Source organism: Castor canadensis, chromosome 2 (genome assembly GCF_047511655.1).
Source record: "Castor canadensis chromosome 2, mCasCan1.hap1v2, whole genome shotgun sequence".
Lineage (NCBI taxonomy): Eukaryota > Metazoa > Chordata > Mammalia > Rodentia > Castoridae > Castor > Castor canadensis.
The window spans coordinates 73,219,924-73,237,545 of NC_133387.1; the positions used below are offsets into that span (position 1 = coordinate 73,219,924).

The 17,622-nt window shown below is 39.4% G+C and overlaps 1 long non-coding RNA gene across 1 annotated transcript; it reads left to right on the top strand.

Annotated features, from left to right (window-relative positions):
* Window positions 1-543: 543 nt before the first annotated feature.
* Window positions 544-2,577, top strand: LOC141417343 (uncharacterized). Its single transcript, XR_012441865.1, has 2 exons — window positions 544-834; window positions 2,124-2,577. It is a non-coding gene; the product is annotated as an uncharacterized lncRNA (long non-coding RNA).
* Window positions 2,578-17,622: the final 15,045 nt, after the last annotated feature.

Sequence of the window (17,622 nt, forward strand, 5' to 3'; positions counted from 1 at the left end):
GATTAGGAAATTAACAAAAGAATCGCACTCCAGTTGGTTTCTAAAAAACACGTCTAACTTTCCTTTATTTCCATTCATTTCCACTTTGAGCAGGTGTTTTTTTGTGTTTCCTCCCTGTAATTTAACTCTTTTAAGAGGAGAGCACGGGCAATGTTCCCAAGAAAGAGTTGGCAATTATTTTTGCTCAGGGAACACTGTGACTCGAGTAGAAATTCCCAGGTGTCCGTAGGGGCACCTGCCCATTTGGCTCCACCTCAAGAACTGAGATCAGGAGGCTTGTGCCCAGAGAAAGAAAATAACCAGTTGGATCAGTGGGTGAGAGACTGGAACATAAAGAGGGCTGAGACAAAGAGAAGGTCACAGCTGTAAGTGGGTCAAGAGACCAGAGTGGATTGGAGTAGGCCCTGGAATGCTGGCTGGAAGGCCTGCCAGGGAGTATTTCAGTCCTGCCCCTGCCCCACCCTACCCCGGGGGCAGGGTGACTCAGCACTTCCTATTCTTATCAAGGCCAACCCCAGGGGGCCCTACCAAGGCTGACAGCTGTTAAAACCACACTGTTCTCCTTCTGGCTAATAGTTCATTCTAGGTCTGTATAGTAGTAGGTTGCTCCAGAAGGGATGTGTATTAAGTCACCCCAGTACTTGATGTTCCTTTATTACTTTTTTAAAACTTGAATCAATGGCTGGAACTGATGCCAACTGCTTTATCTGGTAGCACTATCCCATAATATTTAATGTCCATTGGTGCCAACATTATATGAAGAGCTTTACATGGACATCTCATGTAATTCTCAGAAGCTGACCACAAGGTGAGGATTACCATTTCCATCTGCAGGTGAGAAAATGAAGGATCAGAGATGTTAAATTGCTCAAGGGAAGAGACTAACTTGAGGCTTTTTTTGACTTTCAAGAGTCCATGTGTTTAGCTTGTACTCACAACTGCCTACCAGAAATTAGAAATGGTTTGTTGAGATTAAACAAGAACCAGAAGGTAATCATATGAAGGAGAATGTGGAGAAAATTAAAAGCAAACAGTGGGCCTAAAAGTTGAGAGGCGGGAAGGAGAGAGGGAGGGAAGCAACTGCAGTTGCTAGAAAATCCAGGTAGTTACAACCACTGGCCCTTGATGGCCATTTCAGGTGCTGTCTAGATGATGGCTTACCTTTTCTAGCATCTCTTCAAGATGCACGTGTTGTTGCCTCCATTTTCCATGTGTGGGTTCCAAGAATTCATTATCTAGATCTGAAGGACAGGGATATTTTCAGTGCTACTGGAGAGGCATCTGCCATGCTCTGCACCCCATCTCCTCTCTCTGGAATCTTTGCTATTACAGTAACTGGGTAAGGTAGAGGAGGCAGGCATTGTCTTCCAAAGGGGATCACTGAAATGAACATATTGTCCTCAAGTCAAATTCCATGAAGACAAGCTCTTTATCTTGTTGCTTCTATATCTTTAGCTGTGGGAGCATAGAAGTTGATCTTTAAGTACTGAATGAAAAATATATAAATAAATGAATTAAAGACGTGAGGATAAGGCAGGGTCACGCTTCTCTCTCTCTCTGTCTCAGACTTTGATACTCTTTCTTGTTGAGTTGATTCATTGTCTTTGCAAATTAGAGAATAAGGAGGAATGGGTCATAGGTAATATTTTGGAGGGTGTGGTTAGGTAGGATTAGGGATGGGACAGTTTGGAGCTTGGGGCTCCAAAGTGGGTAAACCTGAAAAGTTGGTACTATAAACTTCCCAATCTAACTTCCTCTCCACTTCAATCAGTATCTATACTGTCCTCATGTTTCCTTGCAACTACATGAGGAGAGGTGTTGTTTTGACTTAAGGCTAAAATCTCCAAGTTTATGTCTGACATTTTTGATCTTTCTTTCCACTGATGTCTTCAAATAAATTCAGGTATTCCTCACAGAGGAAAAACAAAACAAAAACAAAACCATGTGTAACTCTAGTTCTCTTTAGTACCTACCCTATTTCTCTTCTTTCATTTATTGTTACCCTTGAATAAGTGGTCTGTACCTTTTATCTTCTTTTTTTTTTTACCCAATAACTTTGAATCCTATGAAACCTGTCTTCTGATGCTACTACTTTACTAAAACATTCTTTCTCTCTTTTGTAGAGACACTTTACATCAGACTTCTGGTTGTCCCTGATATTCCTCTTCCTTCTTCCTTTTATGGCTAAAATTCTCTCAAGTTTTAACTGGACATGTGGATGCCGAAGTAGAAGACTGCATTTCCCAGCTTCCCTTGCAGCTAGATGTGAGCATCTGGCCAGGAGCTGGGTAATTTCTGGCTTCCCTAAAGCTAACTACTTGTCCTGTCCTTTTTCCTTTGTTCCCCCTGCTGTTTATAGTCAGTGTTGAAAACTGATGTCAAGATGGCAGAGCTGCCGTGTTGAGGACAGCTGTGATGTTATGAACTAATCATGTCTATGTTGTTTTTTTTTGCAATACTGGGTTTGAACTCAGGGCTTCCTGCTTGCTAGGCAGGTGCTCTACCACTTGAGCCATACCTCCAGCCTCATATCTGGATCTTTACATGAGAAAGAAATAAACTTGCATTGTATTTTCATCATTATCTATTGGTGTTCCTTTGTTACAGCAGTTTAGCAAGTATTCCACTAAATCCCTTTATCTCTCATTTAAAAAATAATATGCAGTCATTGCAGAAACTTAACTTGTTGATAAGTAGAAAGATAACAACACAATTCCTGTTGTTTTTCTCAGCAGCCTGTATATAATTGCCTTTTTTTCTTTCTCTTATGCTTGGGCAGAGCCTAGAACGAAGTTCTCTGCTCTCTTGTCCCTCTATGCTATCACAGAGAATGACTCATGTAGTGATTGATTTAGTCACTGATATGTTCGTTCATTAAAATCCAGTGAGGACCTATGCTCGCTAAGTGCTGGGGATACAAAAATGAATCATCTGTGGCTCCCACTCATAAGGGGATCACAGGCTGGAGAGGAGAGGGAAAGGCAGATATAAGCAAGTATCTTTAACATTGTATGCTGAGTGCTTCAGTGAACCTTGCACACGAGCTTCAGAGGAAGGTGCCTGACTGGTTTAATGGGGGTCAGTGGGGTGGACATTGGTGAAGACCCCAGGAGGTGAGGGTTGTTGAGGGAGATGAGAAGGAGGAGGGTTGAGGAATTCCAAGTCAAGAGCTCAGCCAGGAACCCAAAACTTAGGCGTGTGATTCTAGGCATTTGCAGAGAACTACGAGCTGTCTGGTATTGACATGAGGAAAGGGAAAGCTGAGTACTGAGGTTCTGAGGGTAGTGAGGTACAAAAGGGTTAGATCCCCAGGCCTTCGCTTGCCATGCTAAGGAGTATGGCTTTCTCCTGAGGAGGCTTGAATGAAGAGTACTGACCAGAAGCGTCAAATGGTCAGATCTTCCTAAAGATAGAGTACTCTGGGTGCTTGGGTGAGAGACAGAATTCTGGGAGGTTAGCAAGAGAGAAAACAGGGACTCAGTTTGGAGGCTATTTGCAGTGGAATGGTTGAGGTGGAGACAACCAGAGAAGGGTGAAATATAGTTGATGCATTTTCTACACATGATAAATATGGAACATTGAACCTGTCAAAGTCATTTTGAGAAGGGGGAGGCAGAAGAGGGAGCAAAATGGAGGGGATGAACCAAACCAGGTACATTGTATGTATGCATACATGGAAATGTCACAGCAGAAACCCCCTAAACAACTATTATATACTAATAAAAACATTAAAAAAATGAAGAAAGAAATAATTGGGAAATAAAATGAGCATGACTTGGTGGTTAAACAGGAAAGAAGAGGAAGGATCAAAGATGGCTCCTGGGGTTCTAGCTTAAGTGGTTAGCCAAGTGAGGGCAACAGAGTTAGTGGCTTTCCTTGTTCCCTACAGGTGGTTTGTTGTAAATTTGAGGAAGCTTAATCTTCAGTCTCCCGTCCTGGCTGTGCCCATTCACAGGCTCTGAGAGGGGCCCTTAGCAATTTTGTCTTCTTAAATCCATATTCTTTTTTTAAAAGGGGCGGACACCCTCTTCAAGCTGGTATTAGCTTCAGATACACAAAACCTGCCCACCCACCCATGTAGCCTTCTTGCCAGTAGTTCAGTCTTCTAAAACAGTTGACAACATGTCAGTCCTCACCTCAAAACTATTGTCATCATGTTAGTGGTCTTTATCACCTTGACAGTTTTACCATGGAGCTGCCTTTTACCTACCTTCTTTCTCTAAAATTAATTTCCCAGCAAATGTTTAGAGTTTCAAAAAATAACTTTCTGTCAAGGAGCAGGGAATCATTTACAAATGTTTAAAGTCTTTGGTCTTTTAGACTGATCTGCCAGTAGAGCTGCTTTAGCTGTCATTATTCTGTTGAACTTTCTTGTTTGCCAGCCATCTTCCTGCTTTGTTTTTGTGCCAACTATGGCTTTTCTACCTTTAAAGACTTGTCTATCTCAAACTTGGAAATTCAGCAATGACTGCTGTTTGGAATGCCTACAGAAACTATCTGGCATATGCAAACATTACTCTCTACTGTGGCCATGGGGCACACTGAGCACATGATCATACTTTAAAATTCTGTTTTTTTATAATGTTAAGTGAAAAGCAATTTGCATTTTAGAGTAGAAACCCTTGAACATTAGTTATTGAAGAGTTCTAACCACAGAGCAGTCCTGGCCATTCGCTCATCTAAAAGAAGAACTGTTTCGATTGTTGTTTACTTCATTGTCACCTGATAAACTACTTTGGAGGATTTTCCTGTTGTCTGAGCAGCTGCCACCCCATGTATGAAAAATCTAATTTCACTTTCTAAGCTTTTTCCCCCATGATGTCCTGTCTGCTTCAACAGATTCTCACTCAGACGCGATAAAATGGGACTCATAATATCAATTTATTATCTTAGCAATCTCAATAAACAAGTCAGTCTCACCATGTCCTCCTTTCTTTAGGGATATGGCAGGCCTGGCATCTTTCTAAAAAAGAACATGTGCTATACAACCTGATCTTACAAAAATTGCAGCCTGGTTAAAATTTCTACTGATAGTCCTTTTAGTCTTTGCAGTAAGAGAATAACAAATTATGAGAAAATTTGTTATGGAAATAAAATAAAGTTAGAATGTTTCTCTTAGAAGACACTTCTGAGCTATAGTGCTCAGCGTTGATGTTTCCTACCAGATCTTCTTTCTCCTTTTTCAGTTTCTCCATGTCTGTAACATGTTGGCAGACACAAATGGAGATACAGGAGGCTGTTGAGCCCCAAGGACTCCTCTTGGATAAAACGACTAGGGGCTACCTATCATCATTCCACACAAAAGCAAAAGGTATTTTCCATGAGGAATGCCAAAAATTTCAATCCTAACAACATTGAACAGGTGCAGTCTGGGGCAGGTACAGGAGTTGGGAATCCAGTTCTTTTTTTTGAGAAAATACCACTTTCTCTATGCTAATTTCCTCATGCTATCCCATATCTTCTAATGTTTGGGGAGCTTTGGGGGATGCAGGGATGGTGTGTAGGGGTTGGAGTAAAGCAGAAAGGCAAGCCTGGCAGCAGCCTGAGGAAGGTGGTTATGAGGCACCAAGGGGTGGCCTGCAGAAGACGTGAGCATCAGCCTGGCTCCCCACTGCTGCCTAAGGGGACAAGCAGCAGCCCGGGCAGAGGTACAACATTCTTGGAGGATTTTCAGAGCCATGTAGGAAGGAGAACTTGGTAAAAGACTAAACTTTCGTTCAGCTATACATGGCATGAATTCTGATCCTTATTGCCCTTGAAAGATTAGAGAATAGAGAAGTGTTTGACATCTAGTCGACCCAGAATAAACGTTAATGAGCCCACGTCCAGGATGGGGTCAATTCCCTATGTATTCATACACACATTCGATGTGTATGGAATACACATCTGCCTTTTATCCTCTTTTTGTCTCTGCTCCATTTGGGGTTGGCTAAGTGGGAGGGGGGCAGATGAGAAGGTACTTTATGTAAAGGGAGCCAGAATGCTGCCAAAGCTCCATATAACTTATTTATCACTTGATCCTCTCCTCCCAGTCCTCAGCAGCCCTAACCACTTAGATAGCCTGGTGCCTGAAACAGCAGATTCTTCCAGCATCCTATTCCCTGGTTAATTGATACAGATCATCCCCTAAGGCCAGTGAGCAAAGAAGGACCATTTCTCAGGGCTCCTTGAGTTCATCGTTTGACATAATTAATCCTTGAGGTGGATGGCAGTTTGTTGTTCTTTCTTTCCGTTCTCCCTCTTCTCTTGTCCTTCTCTTTCCTTTCTTTGCTCTTTTCTTCCCTGCTTCCCTGTCTCCCTCCCACCTTCTTCCCTTCTTGTGTCCTTGATCCTAAGACATTTTCTGCTCAGTTTTTGAGCTATGTTGCTGCTACCACCAGCATCCTGTGCTCCCTGTGGTGGCCAGATATTTAATTTCATCAAAAGTGGCTCAGAGGGCACAAGGTGGGCTGAATAAGCTAAGACCAGACCTGGAGGTTATGGCTTAGATGTTTTTGCCTGTATATCATATTATATATTTTGAATTAAGATGAATTGATCTCAGTATATAAATATGTAACAATAAAATTCAAATTGGTAATTCAGTATAACTGCCACATGTGCCTCTTCTTTCATAAATGGGTCTCCAGTGCTTCTTATGGGTCTCTCCTATATATTTTGGAGAACAAGAAGGATATACATCAGTTTGTAATGTTTTAGGTGAAACCACCTAGAATCCAGATTATGAATGAGATGTATCTTTCGTTTTTAGACTTGTACCTCTTACCAGTCATTCCAGTCACTACATAATCTTCCTTCCCTGTGTTGTAATTATGGCAGGAAAGTATCCAGGGCAGTAGGAAACGCCCTTGCTCTGACTCCATATCTTGTTTCTTTTTATTAATTAGAATTTATTTTTAGAACCAATACATTAAACCCTAAAAACGGCACATATTTACTGGGTACCACATGATGTTTTGATACATGCATGCAACCTTGTATAATATTCAAATTAGGGTAAACATGCCTTACTTCTGATATAATCTGTTTCTACACCATCTGCATTTGTAACCAAAGTTCATAGGGATCACTCCTTCTGACTTAATGTGTGGAAGCAGAAAAGTCACAATTATGAAAATAGTATTTGATTTTTTGTTTTGCTGCTTTGTTTTTTGAGACAAGACTATGTAGCCTAATCTGGCCTCAAACTCTTGATCTTCCTGCCTCAACCTTTTGGATGTTGGAATTATAGATGTGTGTCACCATGTCCAGTGTTGAATGCAGAATTTGAAAATAAAGGAATGGAGCTATCTAGTATCCTGTCTACTTATTATGATCTTTTTGGAGTCTCCTTTATATGGAAATTCTAGTCACCTGGGGCCTTGATTCTTAGAAAGCAGTAGCTCCATGTTCTGTCCCTGACATAGATGTACTTGCTCATAAATATTTTAACCACTTGGGTATCCTTCCCATCCAAAGCACTCAACAAATATTTACTAAAGAGATTAGTGATTCTTGCTGCCTATCATAATATTGCATTGGAGATAGGAGCACAATTTAATGCTAGAGGATATTAGCCATTGGGCCAGCCACTTAGTCATGCCCTCTTTTTGCCCACTCCTGTGATTATGTGAGCATGGATGCCCATGACATGATGCTTTTCACACCCTACTTCTTTGCACTATTTGTTTTGATCATCAAAAGTCAACTATTCTGTACTAGGTATTGTAACTTTAAGTGGTATTTTATGTATATTTTTTATAATTCTTGCAATAGTGCTATAAGGAATCATCCTGTTTCATTCATTCATTGATTCATTAACAACTATGCATCAGGTTCTGTGCTACATGCTAAAGGATCCTGATTTCCATGGCACTTAGAAGCTGACGCTTAGACAACTTGAAGTTAGGGGATACAGTTAGTGATCAACTCAGGACTTGAATCTATCTAATTCCAAACTTCTTGCTGCTCCTGAAACAGTGATAGGTCAATTATAAGAAATCTGCTCGGTGCTAATCCTTTACACCTTGGCTCATTTTTAACCCTTTGCACCAATCCCATGTGTTCAATATTAATATCCCCATTTTACAAATAAGGACATGGGACTCTGGGGAGTTAAGTAACTTCTCCAAGATCACAGAGCTAGAAGCCGGCAGGACCAGGAACTGGATGCTGGTCCGCTTTGCTCAAGAACCAGCTAACCACTGTTCTGCCTGGGGTGGCAGAGAAGATGAAGGTCCACGTGCCAGTAGGTGAGAGAAGTAACGTGCAATACAGTACCAAGCAGAATATCAAATGGCCGCCACAAGAGTATAAACAAATCACTTTGGGGCTGAGGCGGGGATTACATTAGTCTAAGATGTCCTTGAAAACAGAGGAAAGGGAAAGCTCCCTCTTAAATATATCTACAGGGAATCATCTTTCAAGTAGAAAATGACCTATTATCTGCATAGAAACACAATATATAGAAGTTAGGATTATTTTATTTCCTTAATCTTTTTTGTTGTGGTTGCTACTCTTTTGTTCAATGAATGTATTCATTATACAAATTTACTGGGTGGCAGAATGGGTATAGCATTGAAAGATATTTCAGTTTCAGAAAAGTTAAATTGTGAAAACATCTGGATCTTAGAATCAGCTAAATGTAGTTATTTTTATAACATAAGCATGCATTTTGCTCTGTGTATTTTAATCAGTGAAAGTACTGAAGAATCATAGCATAGTCTCACTTTCATTGAGGTCCCAGTGGGGCTGCTGTGTACAGTTGTGTATTCTATGTTCTGCACAAAGATACCGGTACCCAGCTGAGTTGGTGGGGAGCTGAAATCTACCTGCATTCCTCACACCAGTGCTCCTCATTGGGGACTGCCTTACTCTCACTGAAAGGAAGGGCAGCAAGGATCCTTTTAAAAGTGTGTATGGGCCCTGGCTTCCACAGCTAGAATGTTGATAGTGGTATTGTAGTTGTATAAACATTTCATTACAATACATTTTTACATGTCTACTATACAACTTAAAAAACTGTAGGGTTTTATTAAATTATATTTAAGAGTAACTCAATAATTAAGTAACCACACAACACTGTAAACTCTGTAAGTGAAAGGTTTTATTGATTCCATGTTATTACATAAAGACAAATTATAATATGGGATAAAATTAAACAACTTCCTCTCTCAACTAAACAGTATCTCTGCATATAATTTCAGGACTTTGATACATCATTTAAATTTGACTTTGGAGGATTTTTGAACCTCTTATTACATGCCCATACTATTGTACAGAATGATGCAAAAGAACTGAATCCTTAATAAAGACAAATCTGACCACAACCTAATACTTTCTGTATGGATAGACAGTTAAAAGATTATGCATAGTTTGGCTCATACATGGTCATGTATTAACTGGTTACTGAGGATAGGTTGAGCATTCCTAACCTGAAATTCCCAAATCCTGGGATTTCAGAGCACTTCATAGTTCAGATATTTAGATGTTCAATCAGTAAAGTCTATGCCAACATTCCAAAATTGGAAAAAATCTGTATTCTGAAACATTTCTGGTCTCAAGCATTTTGGATAAGGGATATCCAGCCTATAATACATTTTGGGAGTGTATCATTCTTTTTAGATCATCTTGTATCAATTAACAACTTCTAAGAGGTTTCAAATGCCAGTGTGGCACACCTAGTTTGAGATGCTATTGTGCTATGAATGCTTATGACTCATACTGCAAGATGCCTTTTGTAGGCTGGATTAATGGTGGACAGTGCAATACCTTTTTGGGTGGCAATAATTACCTTAGATTTCAGTGACTGGTAGAGGCATCACCTCTCTACAACACTCCCTCAAAATCAGAGCCAGCATATAACCTCCTACAAATACAGCCTGTGTTTTGGAAAGCTTCAGAGTTGTCATAGTGACCACCAAATTATAGGTCACTCCAGGGCTTATTCTTGTAAAAAGTGAAGTTTTCCAGAACAATGAGTCATTATTAAAGTGGAGAGAGCCTGAAAATGATTCCCTCATTAAACTAGCCCATGTTCCACTGTAAAACATGGGTCTGACAATGTGGTTATCATCACTAGCCAGAGGCTGTGTGCTGTTTTACAGACTATGTCATGAAACTGTCATTTTAAGTGTCTTTTTGTTTTTGACTGAATGTCACCTTCAAGGAATATTGTTTCATTGGACAGTTTGCCAGGAGCAGTCTGCACTGGAATTTATTGGTTCAAAGCTGAGTCAGAGGAAACTTACTGAAGGTGTATACATGTGTTATGTGTGTGTACCTTAGTTTACTCATAAAAAGAGGCATTTTCTTTGACTGCAACCACATACATCAATAATTCCACCAGACAGTATAAATTAATATTGACATTACCAGTATTGTATTTATGTAGTCAGTTTAGACCATGGTTTTTTAGAAAGTTTTACTTGACAATTATTAATCAGCATTCACACTTCAGTGTATCATGAATTCTGAAATGTTTTATGTATTTTTCTCTATCAATATTTTTCTTCTTGAATGTATCATTTAATGTTGACTGATTAAAGCAGACCATTTTCCTTAAAACTTTACATTTTTAAAAGTGGGAGTATTTGCCCAGAGAAGATATGTTTTAACTATGAATGAAAGCTGAATGCAGCAAATGCAGTATGTGATCACCAAAGCACAAGTCTGAATGTTTAGTTTCACCAAACAGAGCAACAGTGATGAGCAATTGTAGCAGGGCCGATTTGTGTCTTAGGAATATTCACTATTGAAAACTAAATGGATGGCAGTCTTTCTTAATGACCGACATGTATTTTTTGACATTTTATTCATTGAACAAATATTTGTTGAGTGCCTTGCCTGTGGCAATCACTGTGTTGAGTGATTGAGATAGAAAGATGAGTAAGGCAGAGCACTGGTGTGGTATGTTCTGTCCCAGGTGAATCAGCCCTTCATAACAGAGGCAAAAGGCGGGCAAGAGGGAGGAGTCAGTGAAGCTATGAAGCAGCCTTGAAGTGGGAAATGCAGACACATCATTTCATCCTGCATTGTAGTATAATATCAGCAAACCACCTACTATGTATTTGCCTGTGTTTCTAGGCTTGATGGCCACCTATAAAAGGCTCAGGAAACACTTTAAAGGAAAAGACACTTGATTGGGGTTTTGAGAGTCAAAGCTGTTCAGAAGGTTTGGGAAAGAGTCTGGCAAGCTATTCCTCATTGAAGGAAATGTCCGGCTGAGGCAAGTGATCTTGCTTAGCTGGAGTGTAGATGAGGAGGAAACTGAACTGATCCATAGAGCCAGATTTCAGAGGTTTTATGAATCGTGCTGAGGAGGATGAATTTTATTCCACAGGCAGTTAAAAGCCCATGAATGGTTATGAGCCAAAATGTAAAAGTCATTTGATTAAAAAATGGTTATGGAATGTCTGTTACTTTTCAGGCCAATGCTAAGAGCCCAGTTACAAAACTTGATTAGATGCAAAAAACTCAAAGTGTGGGAAAGAAAACTGTAAGTCAGTGAAAGTCACAGATTTTCAACAATAACAATAATAATGATAATAATTAATACTTATTTGCCTTGTGTCTGGCATGTTCTGTGTGCTAAATATGTGTCATCTTATTTAATTCTCCTGCCAACTGTAAGGACTATTGGCTAGTGCCATTTTTACAGTACATGAAACTGAAGAGTGGAGATTTAGTAACTTGCCCCTGATAGGCAGTGGAGCCAAGTTTAAATTTCTAATAGTCTGACTACAAAAAAATAGAGTCAGACTAAGGGCTGTGCTATTTCTCCATGACAGAATCTCTCCAGGGCACTAGGACCACACCTAAGAGGACAATCTATTCTGTAGAAGCAGAAGTGAGGGCTGGAATGTCTTCATGGAGATGGCAATGGGGATTGACCTTAAGGAAGATTACTCTATCAGTTTGGCACTGGGCAAGAAGAGGGAATGTGAGCTCTGAGGCTAAGTAACACTTGATAATATTAGTGGGAATGAAAGGAGAAGTTAGAGTCTAGACATGTTTTAGATGTGAAATGGTTTAGTGTGTGTTTCTGGTTTGATGTTGAAATGAACGGTAGAGCCATTTATTATGATTCATAATGCCAAGGGAGAAGCAGGTAGGAGTGGGGTAGGGGTAGAATAGATAAACTTTTCATTTGTTGAGTTTGAGGAATCTGTGGGATAATGAATGGGAAGTCAGTGTTTGAATATGAGGTCCTGGAGTTTAGGATTAATATCAAAGATGTAGATTGCATTATGTCTTTGAAGAGCTTCAAATTAATACATTAATTAATTGCTTGTATCTCTATAAATGTCAAATCATAGCAATTGATTCCACCTTTTAAAATGAGCCAAATATAAAAAATGAATAATACTATAAGAACAAAAATGGTGAAATTAGCAAGAGGTACTCCCTTATTCATGAATTAACGTGTCAGCAGGTATTGTAGCTTATATGGTGTGAATATGGCATAGGCTATTGGGGAGAAAATACTGGGTTTGGGGAGAAGAGAGATTAACATAAAGCAGTAGAGCTTGGGAGAACAAGGATAGGGAAAGAATGTTAACTTAAGCATGTCAAGCTTGTAAAGGGAGCATAAAAATATAAAAGTTGTTGATTCATTTCCTATTTTTAGAGTTACTTGATCAGCCTAGGGCTTCTTAAAATGCATTGTGAGAAAATTAACCAGAAGACAAAGGTAAATTTATTTGGATGAATATATAAGTTAAAATAATTTGGGACTAGAAGATACCTCCCTTACCCACACAAAAAAGACTAGGTTATGATAATCAAGCCAACAGATAAATAACCTTCATAGAAATAACAGTCATTATCTATATTGAATCAACTTTTTTCATGTGGGTGGAGAACATCTTATTCCTCCACTCTTTGGAATATAGAGAAGGTACCATTACTCAGCCATCATGACAACTCTTGTTTAGAAGGAAAGTAACCATTCATGAATCATAATCAAAGTTACCCACCTGGAATAATACTGATGGAAAAATGGGTTCCCTGCATTGAAAGATGTCTTGGTTAAAATAAATTAATATCAATTAATAACAATATAAACAAACAGCCCTATTTGGGACCACTAAGGGGAAGAAAAATTCTTAATTAGGAATGCCAAGAATGGAGAAAGAAGTATGTTGAAAAAACTCTCAAAACAGTCATACATGATACCAGTGGGTGTGGAGGGAAGGAAATTCTCCAAATAGAGAGTTTTAACAGGGTGTCCTTGGAAGAATTCTGTGGAGGCAGCATAAAGTGGGCAGTGGCCCTATGTTGGTACATTCTATGTACAAAATAGCAGATGACAGAAGTGAGGATTTCAACAGCATTTTCTTTTTTGGAACATATGGGACTTTGAAGAGTGGTAAGGAAAGAGTTGGGTGATTATTTTTACTCAACTCATTTCTACAGACATGTAAGAATGTTAGAAGTTGCCAAATGGTATCAACCATTTTAAAGAGCTTGTTAAATATGACAGTATCAGATAGGAGGCTTTTAGCCCCAAGTCACATAAATATGCAGTTGAAATTGGATACTTAAATGTCCAATATCTTAAATATTAAGAGCATTTACTATCTCACATAGGGGGTCTAGAGTTGGTGGGTGGTACCTGTTGGTTAAGTGATACAAAACCTTGTCCAGATTCTTTAACTATTTTCTTTTGTTCTTCACGGTGCGCTAGCTTTGCTTGCTCATATGGTCACAAGCAACAACATCCAGAGAAAGAGAAGACTGTATTTCCATTTGTCTTTTGATTAGGAAGGACAACTCTCAACTCTCACACCTCATTGGCTAGAATTGTGCTGTGCATGCAAGACCAATTAGCCGTTTGTGGGATCAGTCATGATCCAATTCTTGTTGCTGAGACTTCCCTGAAGCACATAGCCCTCGAAAGAGGTCAGCAATCTGAACAACATTGGGGTTCTGAGAATAAGCATGGGGATAAGATGGATTTGGGATCAGGAATCAATGATGTTTGCAACAAATTAATTACAAAGCCTTTCTTGAATGGAATGAAAAATATTTACCAAGTGTATATTATTAATACAGTTGCCAGTCTTTTGGCAATTCGTTCAATGGCTAATTTTCTCTCATTTAAAAAAATTGTAATTTTGGAGCTATTTACTATTAAGTGTTTCAATGCAGTAAATCTGGTATGGTCAGTTCTGTTTGGCCTAAGTTTTTAAATTGCCTTTCCAGGATAGGTTCACAATAAATATTACTAATGTTGAATGAAATTTGGCAGTGCACTCATTCCCCATAATTTAGAAAAGTGCTAACATGCCTCCAAAGTATGGCAAATCTGTTCCTACTTCCTACTGCCTTTCACGTGAGCGCAAAGGATAGGCTTTTAAAGTCCTACCTACAAGTACCTAGACAGTTTCCTGGGGGTCCAAGAGATACTACATCAAGAAAACAGGGGAATGCTAAAAAGAAACTCTCAACAACTCTGGCTTACAAGAAAGAAACTGACTTGACCTGGCTTAGGCATAAAGAAAGAATTTACTTTAAAAGCTCAATGGGCCAGGCATGGCTCACATCTATAATTCTAGCTACTCAGGAAACAGAGATGAGGAGGACTATGGTTTGAAGCTAGCCCAGGCAAATAGTTAAGGAGACCCTATCTTGAAAATAACCAAAACAAAACAGGGCTGCGGGGTGGCTCAAGAGGTAGAGTGCCTGCCTAGCAAGTGTGAGGCCCTGAATATAAACCTCCAAAAACAAAAAAGCTCAATGGTGTCCTTATGACAGGATTTGTAGAGTCTCTGGTAGTTCTGCTATCTAGAAGTGGAAACCCACAGGTGCTGATAGTTTGATCTTATGTGTCTGCTTCTCTCTACAGTCCCGTTTCATTCTTTTCTCTTTCTTGTTTTTTCATGTCTGGAGTGGGCAGTTGATAGCTAATTTTTATCCTTTGTTCAAAAACTAGTCCAGACTCTGTTTCTAGTTCTAATTCTGAATCCCAGGAGAGAGAATCTGATTTACAAATGAAAAAAATAATAGATAAAGGAATTTGTCTAAGGTCACCGAATCAGTAGTTGGTAGATATGGAGTTTTGAGTCTTGATCTGTCTGAATCTAAACCTGGTGACCTTCCAGCAAAATCTGGTCACCAGAAAGATTTTCAGGAGCAGTGCTAACTCAGTCTGGTCTTGTCCTTGCAAGTACATTTGACCTGTGGCCCCAGTAAATCTCTATTACCTCCCAGCCAACAGCTCTTCCTTTGCTTACCGATGTCTAAAATTCCATCATTAAGAGAATCATTTCTTTGGTTTAAAATATGGAGTATCTTACTATTTTAGAGTACTTGGCAGATTACAAACACCTTCACAAGGATGTCATTTTGATTTTTATGACAATCCAGTGACAACAGGACAGGGGTTATTGATTCCCATTTTTCAGATAAGGAAATGGGAGGCTCAGGGTAGCAAGCTTTCCTGCTCAGAAGAGAGGGCTGAACTCTCTGGGGTAGCCTGTGGACCACCTACTCAGGGGTAGCCAAAGGGCCTCTTTGGTGCTGTCCTAGGAAGTGGGTGATGGAAACTGATCAGTCAAGAGAGAAACAAGAAGGTCACCTCCAAGTGGCTGAGAGGGAAGACCAGCTATAGGCTACCTTATACTGCATTCTTGCTAAACTTATGACTTCATGAGGCTGAGATACCCTATTCTAGTCATCTCTGAGAGTTTCAGGCTTGGTACATAGCAGATACTTGAATGATTGCTGAAAGAATATGAGGTTTTTCTAAAAATGACAACTATCCAAGTTCAGAATGAGGTGCCTTAAACAGTTTTGTGATTCCTAGCACTGACAGAGTTTGAAGAAGATGAATAAATACCTAGTTTCTAACACTTATTTGCCGAATTCTCAGTATTGGGTGAAGTGTTTTACATGTATTATTTCATGTATTCCTTGCTCCAACCACATGAAACAGTTTCCATAATTATCCTTATTGAAACCAAATGCCCTGCTCAGGAGTTCATTGCAAGTTGTATATTCAGAACTTGAACCTTGGAAGACTGAGTTAATGACCTGTACCTTAATACTATTGCCAGAGCATTTCCTAAATGAGATAGGAGTTTGAAGTAGATGACTTCCCAAGTCTTTTTCAACTTTAATTCTCTGTTGGTTTGGCCAGTTCAGTGCCATCACACAGAATAAGCTGGCAAGGAGAACTGGTTTTAGGACGTAGGGTAGAGAGATCAGTAAAGAACAAGTTGATTTTGGTCACGTTTGATATGAATTGTCAACAGATACCCAAATGAAAAAGTCCAATGATGTTCTTGATCTTCAAAGAAAAGATAAACCATAAGTGTACTATTGCCATAAAAAGCTCTTCCAGTATGATGTCATAAATGCCATTGTCTCACTGTACCTATGATGGTATGTATAGCTCACAGTACTCTTCTAACACAATGTCAGATTGTATTATTGAAAATACTATATCCTTGAGATAAGCAACAATCTTGTTTTAGAAGACAATTGAATATTACTCTCATTATTCTTTGTCAGAACTTTTACTAGAGAAAGGATGGTATCTCTAAGGCTGTGACAGAACTATATTATCAAATAGTAACATTACTGTAACACTACTATTTGATAATATAGTATCTGAAAAATCTAAATCTGCCAAATAATGATCAGGCAGTCACTGAATGTCCCCTGAATATTGACACTAGGGGCAAGGGCCACTAAAAGAAAGATCAAGGAAAGATTTTGCCCAGATAGTCCTTTTCTAGTAGGACTACACAGGTGACCCTGGACTCCTGGGAATAAGCAGTCAGGTTGCCACGTGGCAAAGGCAACCTTGGAAGCAGATGGCCTGGGTTTTAACCACAAACTCACTGCTTACCAATGGTACACACCACCTTCGGGTAGTTGCAAAACCACTCATTTCTTCCTCCATGAAATGGTAAGACTAATCTTTCCCGTGTCGTGTTGTTGGATAAGTTATGTGGGGTGTGTGAAAAGACTCTAGAACAATAACAGTGAGGACTTCTGATTTAGTCTCAAGCTTTCCCAACCTTAGTTGCTTTTAGGAAAACTGCTCAGATACAGAAGAAATTTACTAATTCATTCAGTGAAATACACACAAATACTGTGTGTGGCTCCCTGGTGAAGGGACAGTGGGGCTGAATTCCAGCCCATTAGTGCTCCTTGAACTGGGAGTCCTGTTTTTCTAATGGGCACAAAGGGTGCTACATGTGTTTTTAAAGACCTGTGTGTGTTTCAGAAATGACAAATGTGGCTTTTTCCACATGGAGCTTGTGTCTGATGGAGAAACAGACAAATAACCAAGAATGAACAGTGCACATAATTAATGCTATTCTAGAGAAGGCACTATAACAACACCAAAGAGACATTTAAATCAGACAAGTTGGAGGGCCCAAGATTTGTGACTTAGAGGATGAAGGAGAGATTGCAGGAAGGTATATTCTAGGTAGAAGAGTGACATTCATTTATTCATTTATTCAGTCATGTTAATTAAATAGCTACTAAATACCATGTACTGCTCCAGTACTGGAGATACAGTAGTGAATACAACAGGATCTCTTTTCTCATAATTCTAACTGAACTGAAAAATCTTAGACAGTGAGAGGTACTTTGGGAGAATAAAATAGGCAGGGTGGTGGTGTTGGG